At 42.0% G+C, this 13,772-nt stretch overlaps 1 protein-coding gene and 1 non-coding gene across 4 annotated transcripts in view; both read left to right on the top strand.

Annotated features, from left to right (window-relative positions):
• Positions 1–13,772, top strand: part of NFIB (nuclear factor I B) — a 413,017-nt gene that overhangs the window by 78,632 nt on the left and 320,613 nt on the right. The gene's annotated exons all lie outside the window — the stretch shown is intronic.
• Positions 9,052–9,123, top strand: TRNAH-GUG (transfer RNA histidin (anticodon GUG)). Its single transcript has one exon. It is a non-coding gene; the product is annotated as a tRNA-His (tRNA).

The following is a 13,772-nucleotide window of genomic DNA, read 5'->3' as shown; positions in this document are numbered from 1 at the left end:
TTTCTTCTGGGAAGGACAGAAACACCACCACATGTAGGCAGAGGACTCATGGGATGGTGGGATCTAAAGATCTCTGAAAGGTCTGCCTGCCACCACACCTGGGATTGGCCAAGTCACAGTGTGGCCCTGGGTTAGAGTCTTGTACACAGCACCCCTCAGCACATTGCACACACTATACTTGCTAAGTGTAACATGTTCGTAGTTATAAACATTATTAATACCATTATTGGTAATAAAAATAGCAGCTCACGGTTTACTAGGGGTTCAGTTTTATCCCCCTAAAAAGATATGTTGAAGTCCTAACCCCCAGAACCTCAGAATGTGACCTTATTTGGAGATACGGCCTTTACAGGGGTAGTCAAGTCAAAGTGAGGTCATTTGGGTGGACACTAATATGACTGATGTCCTATGAAAAGAGCAAATTTGGACGCAGAGACACACACACACAGGAAGAATCCACGTGGAGAGGAAGGCAGAGATTGAGGTGATGCCAAGACAAGGAATGCCAAAGATTACCAGCAAACTGCCAGCAAGAGGAGAGGCAGGGAACAAATTCTCCCGCACAGCCTTCAGAGGGAACCAGCTCTGCAGTCCCCTTCTGGCCTCCGGAACTCAGAGACAATAAACTTCTGTTATTTAAGCCACACAGTTTGTGGTCCTTTGCTATGACAGCCCTGGTGTACCGATACATGGTGGTGTATGACTTAACATCATACCAAATGTACTGTTTTTGCTCATTCTCACTGGATCCTCAAAATGAGCCCCTGTGGGAGACAATATGAGTGACCCCTTTTACAGGGTAGGAAACTAAATTTATGAGAGATCCAGGTTCCTGTGTGATAAGACACAGGACACAGGAATTTTAATGGAGAGAATGTCAGGAAATTTCACACATGGGGCACAGCACTCCAAACAGCACTGTCGTGGAGCGCGGTGGCTGAGCCAGGGGGACCCGGCGTCAGCCCCCTAGGTTCCAACCCCAGCCTGGCGGCTCTGGCTGTGTGGTCCTGGGCAAGTTCCTCAACCAACTCTACACCTTGGTATGATAGAGAAAATAATAATATCTAAGGTTCTCCTGAGGGTGAAATGAGCTAATTCCTGCGACATGTTTAGTGTGGTGCCTGCTGTATTACTATGTGCTCAAAAAATGGTAGCTATTTTAAAATAATTATTCACGGGAAATTACAAGGGAGTGGAGAAGCCCTTTGGTAATTCTGAGGGTAATACAGTCATGGTTGCCTTTCGTAAATGTACTGTGCGAAAGGTCTGAACTAGATGCACTGTGTATATATTTAATGGTCTCTCGGTGTCTGGGGTGGGAATAGGTAGCACTTGCTGCTTGTTCCGCAGGCAGACATGGCCACTTGGTGGTTCTCCTCTGGGGCCCATTCACTCATCTTTGGGGGAGACCCTCTCTTGAGGTCAAGCCCATCTTGACCCCCCAAGAAACTCTTTGTGTTAGTAATAAGGGTTAAAGCCACCTTGTTAGATGTCAAGCAGAAAAAAAAAGAGAAAGAATTAGGGGTTATATACAACTGGGAATTAATCAGTTAAAAGGTCAGAACGTAAAGCATGGGTTTTGATATAGATGGATCCCACATGCTTTGAACTTTAAAATCACTGCATAAGGTTTCACTATAAGCAAGTTCACCATAAAGGGATTTCACTACACAAATAACAAGAAATGCAATCTCCATCCTGAATTTTAAAAATGCAATTAAAATTGGTGCAGACCCACTGAGCCTTGCCAAATCCTGTTTTAAATAACAGTTTGGAGAATCACAAACTTCAATTACTTTTGGCAATGTCTTGGTTTTCCATGAGGCACTATAGGTTATTAAATGTCCTAGCTATTTAGCTTGCTAATGAATAGTTTATCCTACATTCAATTAGGCTGGTTTTCCCTCCTTTTTTTTTTTTTTTTCTTTCTCTCTCTCTCTTTTTTTTTTCCCCAACCCACTCAAAGAATTGATGATAATTAAGGGAAAGCTGTCAAAGGTCCAGGTTTTTTTTATCCAAGATATCTTTATAGTTCAAGGGTTACCTAGGGTAGAAATCTGGGCTTCATCTTGTAAACTTAGTATCTGTCTTCCACATCAGGAATGGCTGTCATAATGATGAGAATAGCAAGCATAATTGCTGTTGTATGTTCTATGCAACACCTTTCAAACCATTCTAAATATTTCACATTTTTCTCTTAATATCTTTGAGTAGTAGATAAGGAGCAGGTTTATTATTCTTTTTAAAGTCAACGAGGCAAAGGAGGTTAGAAGTATTGTTCCCAGATTATAAACTTCATCACGAACAAAGCAGAACAAAATATGAACAGGTAACACGGTGTTCATTCTGTGTTCGTCACATGGCACTGAGTCCAGTTCCCTGGTTTCTCTCTCGCTCTCAAGTGGCTGAAGCATTGAGATGGGGAAATGCGAATAGTATTTTCAGGTATTTGTATTTGCCAGATTGTCAAGGTCTGATCAGTTGGACAGCAGACCCTTCCTGATCTGTGCTGTGCTTGTTCATTTCATCGGCACACTTCAACCAGGAAAGATTCTGACCCCAGTGATTTTTGATATTTATAGAGAAGGTTAGATTGGACATAGATCCTATGCAAGCCAACATAGGTGTATCTGTGAAATGTATTTCAGAAAAGGCAAAATTAAAATCATCAATAACAAAACGCCTAACCATAAGAAAAAGTGCCAATTAGAGAGCTCTTAAATATTAACCAGCTACTTCTGCAGCTCGAACATGAGACCACCTTTTGGAGTTCTGAATCACACTCAGGCCAGTTTAACTTTGAACCTCATCAGCCTCTACTGTGACTAGGCAATGGGCTTAAGTGTGTGGGAGAGACAGGTGAGGGAGATACAGCCTGCCCCTCGTGGAAGTCTGTGGCCATGGGCTGCTCCCAACCCCACCCCAACTTGAGCAGGTGCCTCATACATGTGAGAGTTGTCATTTCAAGAGCAAACTCATTGTCACCATTATAAGAAAAAAATCTAGACAAAGTAGTCCCAACTGCTAAGCCAAGTGCCTGGATCATTCTACATAGAAGGACTTTGAGGAAAGACTTCCAACTTCAACCACCCCTCTTCCTTCAACTCCCAGTCCAAAGCTCTTCTCCTGCCCTGCCCGCGCTTAGCACCGGACTAAACTGACGCAGGTATTGGCTCCTTTATGGCAGAAGGGGCAACATGACAGCCTGATGCTGGGGCAGACGGCCTCCGCCTTGGGGGCCTTCTCCATCCTTATGATATGCTGTTTCTGCCTCTCTCCTTAGTCTTCCCGCGTGCCCCAGTCACTTCTCTATCTCTGGGATTGGAACCACCTGTCCAGACCCGGATGCACTTTTCCCTCCGCTGTCCAACTTGCCCTGTGGCCCTGACCACTTGTCATCATAAACAGAGCCCAGTCAGTGACCCCCAGGCCACTGCTGGGTCTTGGCATATGCCAGCTCGCCCAGCACCTCCTCATTCTGGCTTGAGGCTCAGAGCAGCTCACTCCTAGGTCTGGTTTCACCAAAATAGAACTAATATTTATTAAGCACTTACTAAGTACCAAGCACTCTTTGAAGCACATGGTATATTTATTCAATCCTCACAACAACCCTGTAAAGTAGATACTATTATCCCCTTTTTATGAAGAAAATTTAGATGTAGAAAGAGTCAATCATTTGTCCGAGGCTGTCATCCCCATACCCTGAGTAGCCTACACTGAAGCTTCTTTAGGGAAAGCAGCTCTACAGGGATTGGTGAGAACCATCCAAGTTATGCAGCCAGAATGCTAACTGGTCCCCTGTTCTGCCAACCTTTCTGTTTTTTAAAACCTCAGAGCCTTAATGTGATGGGAAGAGAAAATGTGGTCATGGGGCATTCCCTGGGTCTCCGCTAGTAAGCGATCCCTCTCTCCACCCTCTTCCTGGGGCGTCCTGTTGCCCCGCTTTTTTCTGCATACAGAGCCCTGACTCTCTGGCACCCTGGGTCTTCAGCTGTTCTTATTATCATGCATTATCATTAATGGATCAGCCTCCTCCTAAGCTTTCCAAATAGAAGCCTGGTCCGCCGGATCGTAAAGGTTAGGCCCGTGTATTCCAGAGGGCTGTGTCAGATGAGGAATTCTATTAGAAAGCTTTGCATCTGGAGTTTTCTAATGGTGCCTTCAGGCAAAAAAAATTAAAATTAAACCACCAACCAACCAACCACCCCTCCCCACCCCCACCACCACCGTTCCAGCTTTCCCCACAGCGAGATTTCTGACTTGGTTAAATAGAATTCATTAATAAGCAAGGGGGAAAATCACTCCAGGCAGTTTACTCTCAAAAATGTAAACTGTTAAAACATTTTGTGGTTACAAGCCTTCTGAAAATAAAGCGTTTTTCTCTAGTGTTTCGTGATTTCTGAGAATCGATGATTTTCTGATACATGCAGGAAACCTTAAGGAGATGGTCAAATCTAAGACCATTTAGCTTTTGGCATTTTTTTTAATGATGGTGACATACTTACAAGTTTGAAATCTGGAGCTACCATTTCCTTGGGTTTCCTCTGCTATCAGCTACCTTATTTTTCCCTCTAAAAATATGATTTATTTCCAGAGGTGTGTATAGTATGTGAGCGATCCTTGGTCCGCTTACATACACCACATTCGTCCAGCTTTTCTCTCTCTCCCTTCCTCTCTGCCCCCCCACCCCCATTCCCCATCTCTCTCTCTCTCTCTCTCTCTCTCTCTCACACACACACACACACACACACTGGGATGGGGGTGGTGTTCTAGAAAGAACCCAAGAAACAAGAGACAGGACTCTGGGAGGAGGGGACCGTGGAGCCTTCTTTGTAGGGGGGTTCCCAACCTGCCTTTGTCTGAAAACTGGGCACGAGGCCAGCCCCAACCCAGTGGATTGCCACTCTTGGCCTCCAGCCCAGTGATGGATCTGACTGTCATTTCCCTACCCCCAGCGAGGCAGGGGGCACACTGAGAAGAGGGATGAGGAGGAGGACATAGAGCTGGGTCTGGGAAAAGAGGTAGGATGGCCATGCTGGAGACAGGGCTCAGCTGGGGAGGTGGGGGACCCTCCCCGTCCCAGGCCCTTTTGTCAGCTCCCTGCTCCTGTGTTAGAATCCATCATAAACAACCAGGGACAGTAACAGCTCCATCGGAAGGAGAATATTGCAGTCAGGCAGTAGGAGGAGCGGCAGAAAGGCTGTTGCTCTCTCACATCAAACAATGAGACACTGGTGAACATCAATCTTATTTTTAAAGACTCTGAAAAGAGAAGTCAACAATCTTCTTTGGGAATGAATTACATAGTTTAATGCCCCTCACAAGCAAGAAATTCTTCCTTACACCCAACTTAAATCACTCATACGACAGATCAATCCCTATCTCTTTAAAATACGTTGCCATAGGCAGGAAAATAAGTCTGATAACTTTGAAAGCTGACAAAATGACAGCTTCTGTGAACTTAAGAAAAAACATAAAAGATAGTTATAATAGCTGTAAGACTCTCCTGTTTAAATGGGCTTTTTTTCCTCCAAAATATTTACATTTGGCTATTGTTTGTGCATGTATGCCTCTAAATTAAATGTATGGCATATCAGAGATGTACAGAATCTGGGAGCTTATCTAGCCCAATTCCCCTGACTTTTCTGGTGAAGAAATAGAGACTCAGAGAGGCCAAGTAACTAGCATGCAGTCACACAGGGAGAAGGCCTGGAGAAAGGACTAGAATCCAGACAAAGCAGGCACCTCCCTCTCTCTCAGTCTCTCTCTGTCCCCCAACCCCATGCCTTCCCTGCCTTTCTCGATTTCAACTTAAACACTTTAAGGAAATATGTATTTCTTTCTGTAGTACTAGCACATATATTATATCTGTTTATCCATCTGTATCTCTGTCACTAGACTATAAATTCTGTAAAATCCTATTCTGTGTGTCCCTTGTTCTCCATTGAATCCTTAAGTTCCAGAAAAATGACTAGACTGTAATAGATCCCAGCAAGTATTTGTGAATGATGAATAAATTAGTGGGAAAGTAATAATAATGTCGGTGTTGTTATAGGACAGCAGAGAATAATCAGGTGGTAGATCACAAAGAAGTTGGAAATGGCATCAGAAACCATTGTTTTGAGTCCATTGGTTTTTCCCTTTGTAGTGAGGCATAGATATTGGTGCTTGTGGAAAAAATCTGAATGCACATCTTCAAGAAGACAGGAATGGGCAGGAATAGAGCCTGGTGATTGTTCAAAAGCCCATCTCACTCTGACAGGTGAGAGCATCTCAGAGGCTAGCCACAAGGTGACTGACATGGTCACCTAAAGGAGAAGCTCATACAGACGCCAAAGCCAAGCCTTCCCTGGTGAACACCTCCCAGAGTCTGGGCCCCTCTCCAGTGTGCAGTGTTTTGCTCCCCAGTCATGTGTGTCTTTGGGCATGTAGCCTCACAGCCTGCTCAAAGCTGGAGTTTCCCACTAGCTGTATGGCTGGAAGTCCTGAGTGCTGTCCACTGAAGATTTCCAACTCTGTGCCTTCCAACCACAAGGCAGGAGTAGTGCACTTCCTGGTGCTCTGATGGCAGGCTGGGACCATGTGACCAGTTCTAGCCAGTGAGTTGTAAGAAGACCTTTTAGTTGCTGGTTCCAGACATTCTAGAGCTTCCCATCTGCCAAAGCAATGAGCGATGTTCTGGGAGAGGAGTTGTTCCCTTAGCCTGGCTCTCTCAGCGGGAGGCACAGAGCAAGGCCTTGCAACGAACATGCTAAGCCACTAAGACTTGGGCATTGTCACATAGTATAACCTAGGCTGACAGATACAATGTGTGAAGTAATTCAAGGGGATGTAATGACTGTGGCATTTAATAGTATTAAATCCCACGAAGAGAAAGTTACTCCCTTTTCAAATCTCTTCTGGTCATTCGGATGAGTAAAGACGCCTCCCTGAGCGGTTCAGAGGCTGACATGTCCTTAACACACCTCTCCTGCTGTCGCCCTCCCTCCTTTTTAATGGAGAACAGAACTGGGATTCAAAGCACAGGGTATCTGGCTAGAATTTAGTTCTATTGGTTTGTTTTCACATTTAATTTCATAGTGCTCTCTAGTTATGGAATGTGATGTTGTGTTTTTTAAATATAGGGAATGTTCTCAAATTTCCTTTGAAAATATATTTATTTAAATTATAATAATGTAACTATGTGACAAACCTAGTTGAAGTTGTTGGCATGTACTTACCTATTTAATCCTCACAACAATCCTATGAAGTAGGTGCTATTATTCTCTCCACTTAATAGATTAGAAAACTTAAGCAGCCCAAGTTCCTCCAGTTAGCAAATGACAGAGCCAGAATTCAAATCCAGATTGGTCTGGTTTCATAATTTGTACTCTGTGAGTTGATCTTTTAAAATAGGTATACCATGGAATACTACTCAGCCATAAAAAAAATGGTGAACTACCTTTTGTATTATCCTGGATGGAGCTGGAGCCCACGCTACTAAGTGAAATATCACAAGAATGGATAAACAAGCACCGCATGTACTCACCATCAAATTGGTACTGATTGATCAATACTAATGTGCACATATGGGAAGTAACATTCATAGGGGTTTGGGCAGGTGGGAGCAGGGAGGAGGGGATGGGTAATGGACGCGGTGCTTGCTGTCTGGGGGACAGGCGCACTTGTCCGCTGGTGCAGAGGCAATTTATGTAACCAAAGCGTTTGTACCCCCATAATACTCTGAAATAAAAATATATATTATTTCTCTTATTATTCCGTTGGTATGTCCTCATGGCAAAACTTATGAAGGAAAAATCACAAATGATTGTACTTTGGGAAACAATCATTTTTTACTTTGCCAACCAAGAGACTTGCTTTGCCCCTTGCCGCAGAGTGACCTTTTACCAGACTCACCCAGCTGTATTCCTGTTCAGGCCGAAAGTGCTCTGCCTTGGTTCCTGCACAAAATATGTGGGGTTCAGGAACTTGGGGAAAGAATCCTCTAAGTGATCACAGAAGGAAGATGTCTTTGTGAGGGACTGAAGGAAGATCAGAGGGGAGTGACTGAGTGACTCTTGTGTCTGAAACTTTTATCTTCAGAGACATCCTCCTTCCAGAAGCTCTGGAGCTGTGAGCACCTGATGAACGCATGGATTAGGTTCTTGCCACCCGCGCACGGTGCCAGCTAGCCCCGGCTGCTCCCAGGTCCTCCTCTCTGTTTAGAGGGCTTAAAGGAGGCACCCTGATAATAGTCCATTAATTAGAAATAGGTATTTCTGTGTGTTTTCTTTTAAGAGTTTCAGCCCTTGGAATATCTCGTGTAGACTACTTCCTACTTTAATGTTTAAAATAAATTTCCCCTTGAAACTTACCTAGCATGGAGCACTCCAGTTTCTCTGCATGGTGGATTGCTAATGTTATTGGGAACCTTTTCTTTTTGAGATTATTATGTCTTTAAAATCTATTGATTCTGGGGGAAAAATAAGCTTTAGGGATCAATGGGTTTGAGAGGGGGGCCTTTCCTCAGACAGAATATATTCACTTTGGCATCCTCAAATAGGAAAAACAAAACTTTCTGATTCTCCTCAGTCCTCAGGCCATTTTGTTCACGCTATATTTTTTATGGTTGTGCTGCCTAAGCATATGGAAATAAGTCTAGTGGTGGAAAAGCCACAAAAGAGGCTCAGATTCATGTCATTCAATGCAACATATTGGTGGCAGTGGTTGGGAATGGGAAATCTATACTTGTTATTGATTAAACATAAGAAGCATAAGTCAATAGACTCGTTTCCCTTGGCCTTGTTACTTTGATTACCATTTCCTGGACAGTGAATCCAGTGAATCCTTTCCTACTGCCATTTTTTCAATCAGCCAAGAAGACGAGGTTGGTTTCATGTTCAGGCACTTTGTTATTGTTCCTTGAAATAATTAGAAATTACTGAAACACTGTTCCTCTTTCCCAATATTAAGAAAATGTGCATATTTAGGCAATAGATGGCAGTGTTTCCACAAATTTTAATATTGCAATGGCCCTTAAAGAAAGCTTAGCGCTCAGCTCTTCTGTAGCTTGCCGTGATCGTATAGTGGTTAGTACTCTGCGTTGTGGCCGCAGCAACCTCGGTTCGAATCCGAGTCACGGCAGGAGGGGAGAAGGTTTTTGGAAGAGATCAAGACTAGTCCCAGGCCACATTGCATCTAAACAACATTTTGCAACCAGGCATGTGATCATGAAAATCAATAAAACAGAAACCACTACAAATATTTTAAACTTTAGAGAGAGACATGCAGAGTGGCTTTATTAATGAATTCATTCTGTTGCAAGTGTGTTGTGTGGTTTTTTTTTTTTATTTGCATTGACGGATAATATGATAAAACTGGAGTGTAGTGGGTATGTAATTATTATTAATTACAACTACTTAAGCTCTGCTTTGAGCAGACTCGTCAAGTCTGCTTGCTTTTGAGCCTTGCCAGGGCTATACAGTAATAACAACCCTGAATTATTTGGAAAGATGTCAGCAGTAGATGTGCAAATCCTGTTTAACCAGGCATGAATTGTTGTTAGGAGGTTTTTTTCAGGATGACAGAGAGAAAATGAACTGTCCCTTATCAGTAATTGCAGGAAACATTTTGTTTCTATGATATGAACTGGCTGTAATTTAACTTTCCTGCATCATTGGATAATGTAAGAAGCCAGTTGTTGCTCAAAACGAAAATCTCTGAAGTGGGCATTTGGGTCTGATAAAGGGCATATTACAAGTAGACAATGGGGCTCAAGCAATAAATAATGTCCATATATGGCAAAATTTTTTTAATGACATTTTTCGAAAGACTGGGGTTTGTATTATAAGTGGCTAAATGTTGAATTAATGTGAGTAACATGGCTTTAATGGGCCTTTCTTGAGGATTTAAAAACACGAACAATACGGCCTGAAAATGTCAACTATAAGTATGTTATAATGAGGTTTTACTGCTCTAAAATTATAGCCCACTATGTTTTAAATAAGGGATCATTAGAAGGCACTTTTTAATATCCCTAACTCCTGTCTCATGGATAGCCTAGCAAAAATTTGTATTTGTTATTTATGTAATACTAAAAAAAATTTTCAGCTAAAAGTATGTGCACAGGGTAGGAACAGAATCCATCAAGTTCTTTCAGAGCCAGTGAATTTTTAGAAATAATATTCTAGAAAAATTGCAATAAATATGACTTCTCTCTTTACAAAAAAATAGCAGTCTCTGATTATGGACTCAAAAATATTGGCCTGAGTATTACGAAGTAAAGGCTTATTGTCTCCTTCAGGACTCACTTTCAAGGCTATTTTCTACTCTGAGGTCTCTTCCCAAATGTGGCTAATTCCCCAACGCCCCCTTCCCCAATATTCCCCATAAATTCTGCCTCCCCTTCTCCAAAGGACCTAGCCTAGGCTCTGCCTCAAGTCTGCAAGGCCTTCTCACCTTCAAGAAGATAGCTGAATTGCAATTATTCTTTTGTTAAAACAGAGTAAGTCTATTTATGGTTATTTGTATTTTATTAAGAGACTGAAGATGCAATGAAATATTCATTTGAAGAATGAGATTGTGTCAGTCAGAATTCAATGGTTATGCACAACAGAAACACAACATACACTGATTTAAAGAGGGGCATGTACCCTGGCATAAGTATAGGGGGGCTTCAGAAACAACTGGAACCAGGTTATTAAAGAGGACTAGAATAGACTCTTTCCATCTCATCCCATATTTCTTTCTAAATGTTGCCTTATTCTCTCAAACTAACTGCTACGTGGCAGGAAACATGGTGGCCAACAGCAATTCCTGCTCCTTATGTCTTAAGAATTGCCTCCAGCAAAAGATCACCATAGTTACTATTCAAAATATACTGGGGAAGGATCTGACTGGCTTAGCTTTGGTCAGGTGGCCATCATTGGACCAATTAGCTGTGTACATGGGGATAGAGTCATATAGAGGGAAGAGATTTCTTCCCTTACCTTGAGGCCAGTTGCAGAGTGAGGGGACTGCCAGCCTTGGAGCTACCTCAGTTAGCTTCCTCTGATGCTTTTCCCATTCACTACTAGAACACACCATTTGGTGGCTGTCTACTTCCACCAACCCATGAATTCAATTCCCAAACCAACATCTTCACTGCCTTGTGAAAAATGAAAAGCAGTGGGGAGAGGAGGTTCAGAAAATGACAATTAGTCTAGATTCAACTTTGAGCATAGGACACAGAGCAACTGCTTGGACGAAAGGAGCACTTCATTTTTCTCTCCTCTGTCTGCACCAAAAGGGGCCTTCTTTTCCCCAGATGACTGCTCTCCCAAGTTAGTTAGGAAAGAGCACAAAATCCTCCTGACCCTGCCAACAAAAATCAACTTGAACTTGGGCAAGTTATCTAAGCTCTCACAGTTAAAAAAAATAAAGGCATATTACTGTGAAAATTAAAAGAATAATGCACAAATAAACAAAAGTCATTTAGCACAGGGGCATATGGTAGAAATGCAACACTAGCACCTAGCAGGGTTGCAACAAATAATATTTATTCTTTTTATTTCAGGGCTGCCTACCACCCTTACCCACCACACAGTCTCCATTGATAGAAACTCTAGAGGGAGCTGTCCATTAGGAAAAGGACTCTGCACTGTAGATTTCAGAAGTTAGAAAAAATGTGATCGAGTAGACTCCAAACCAAGGATAACACAGTCAGGATCCACTGAGTGACCAGATGAACATCCAGGTTTGCACTCCCTCTTCGTATGGCTATCTTGACTGAGGGTTATAAAAGTCAATGGTTGTTTTCGTCAACAAAGAGTTTGTTGACAATTAGTATACTTACTGTTGTTGAAATGTGTTGCATTTTTACTCTAAAGCCAATTTTATATTGAGTTAGTTTTTAGAAATGCTAAAGCCCAAATTATCAGAGGAAATTAATTCTAATTTTTAATTTCATTAGCATTAGATGATATCTGCTTTTAGCTTTTGTAGAAATATTTTGCAAACATCCCAACAGATACCATTTTATTCCCATGCCTATATTGTCTATATTTTATATCAAAGCCAATACTTGCAAATGAAAAATCAGGGAGACTGTGATATAATCTTTCAAACATTGTTTCCACCAAAAGTTAATTATAAAGCATTTCAGGGAAAAGGTAAGCCATCCTCACTATTAAAGAATTTCCTTGACAACTTTGTAACATTAATGATGAAAAACCAGAGAACTAACAGAATCCTGATTTTGATCACATGACTTTGACAGCAGTAAGTTTCACCAATCAGAGACATTTTCATCCTCTGGATTTGTTTATTCAAATTATAAAATCTTTTGCTCCCTTAAAAATCGGGAAAACTCTTTTTTCTTCTTTTCATAGGAGTAAACTATAATGGCAAGAAATCTTAATTCGCTATAGTCTATTACTTTATGTCCCTCATGGTGGTATAGCTGCAGCAGTCTGTTGTCTATTAGAGTTTGTTCAAGCAAAAATATTTTTACCTATGTAACTATAATTGAATACCTGAATTAAAAATTCAGAACTACATATGCTTACTTTATTACCATAAGCTATGGCCTTAGCTAAATGCCTTTCTTGCTCTCTATAATATAGTGGGTCAGAGCTACCTCCTTAATCTTCACCATTAATTTGTTGAATTGAAGAGGGTTTATAGTCCAATATTTTCTGTGCCTGTATTTTAGTGAGCTTCCATATATAACAGAAATCAACATTTTTTGATCAAGTCATATATTGAACCACCCAAAGCAAATTGGTCATGAGTACTTTCTTATTTAAAAACCAACATCTACTCTCTAATTACAGAGAATGTTGTTTTTTTGTGTGCAACAAAAATACACCAATGTATAGAAAGTGATTTATTAGAATCTGAATGAATGCAATTCACTTTCAGAGAGCACTGCTGGGCAGAGAGGTTGCTGCTGCTGGCTCCTTGGTGGGGTGGGAGATCCTAAGGCCCAGGTCACTGGAGCAGCAGTGGCCCCAGGAGTGGCAGCTAGTGGTGACTTTGTGAAAAAATAGTGCTTATCCACCAACAGCTGCTGCAATTTCATCCACAGGATCTGAGCATTGAGAGATGATGAGTGGGCTGTTTCTTCCCTCTGTAGCTCATAGAAAGCATGAGACATTGACGATTCTGCCAGTGCCTCTACCTCTTCTAAAGGTGTTCTTACCCATCTCCATACCATCACCCTCAAAGGCCGAAGATCTGTGGCAAGGCTTGGAAATGTGGGCCTTCCAGGGAGGGAAATTCCAACAAAAGCTGAATCAGAGAGAAAGCTTTTCTAAAGAGACCTGGACTCAAATCTCACCTCTGCAACTCCTGCCTCCTTGACTTTGGACTTGACCTCTTTGTGCTTTGGTTCATTAGCAAACCAGGGGGATTATGAGGGTCAGATAAGGTGACGTATGATTGCATATTTAGTGTGAATCCTGATGACCAGTGTTCCCCTTCCCTCCCTTCTTTCCCTTCCCGGGCACATCGTTGTTCTACATTGTTGTGTGGACTACAAAAAGGGGGAAAAAAAAGCTTTGGATTCAGCCACTCTGAGCAGCAGCAGCTTCCACACACTATGTCTTCACCGAAGCTGTGTCACTTGATGCAGGTCACGTTGCCACCAGAAAGGAGAACTTGTGTTTCCCTCTCTTTCTGATAATGAGCAAGGAGCTAGTCAGGGAGTCACAGTCAAGCCGCCTCCAAGATAAACATAAACTGCCACTAGATGGCACTGCTTGTTGTTGTTAATCAAAGACAAGGGGCTCTTTTTTTCTTTCTTTCATTTTTTT

Source organism: Eulemur rufifrons, chromosome 7 (assembly GCF_041146395.1).
Source record: "Eulemur rufifrons isolate Redbay chromosome 7, OSU_ERuf_1, whole genome shotgun sequence".
Lineage (NCBI taxonomy): Eukaryota > Metazoa > Chordata > Mammalia > Primates > Lemuridae > Eulemur > Eulemur rufifrons.
Note: the sequence above shows the minus strand (reverse complement) of the source record. Positions and strands in the feature narration are given on the sequence as shown.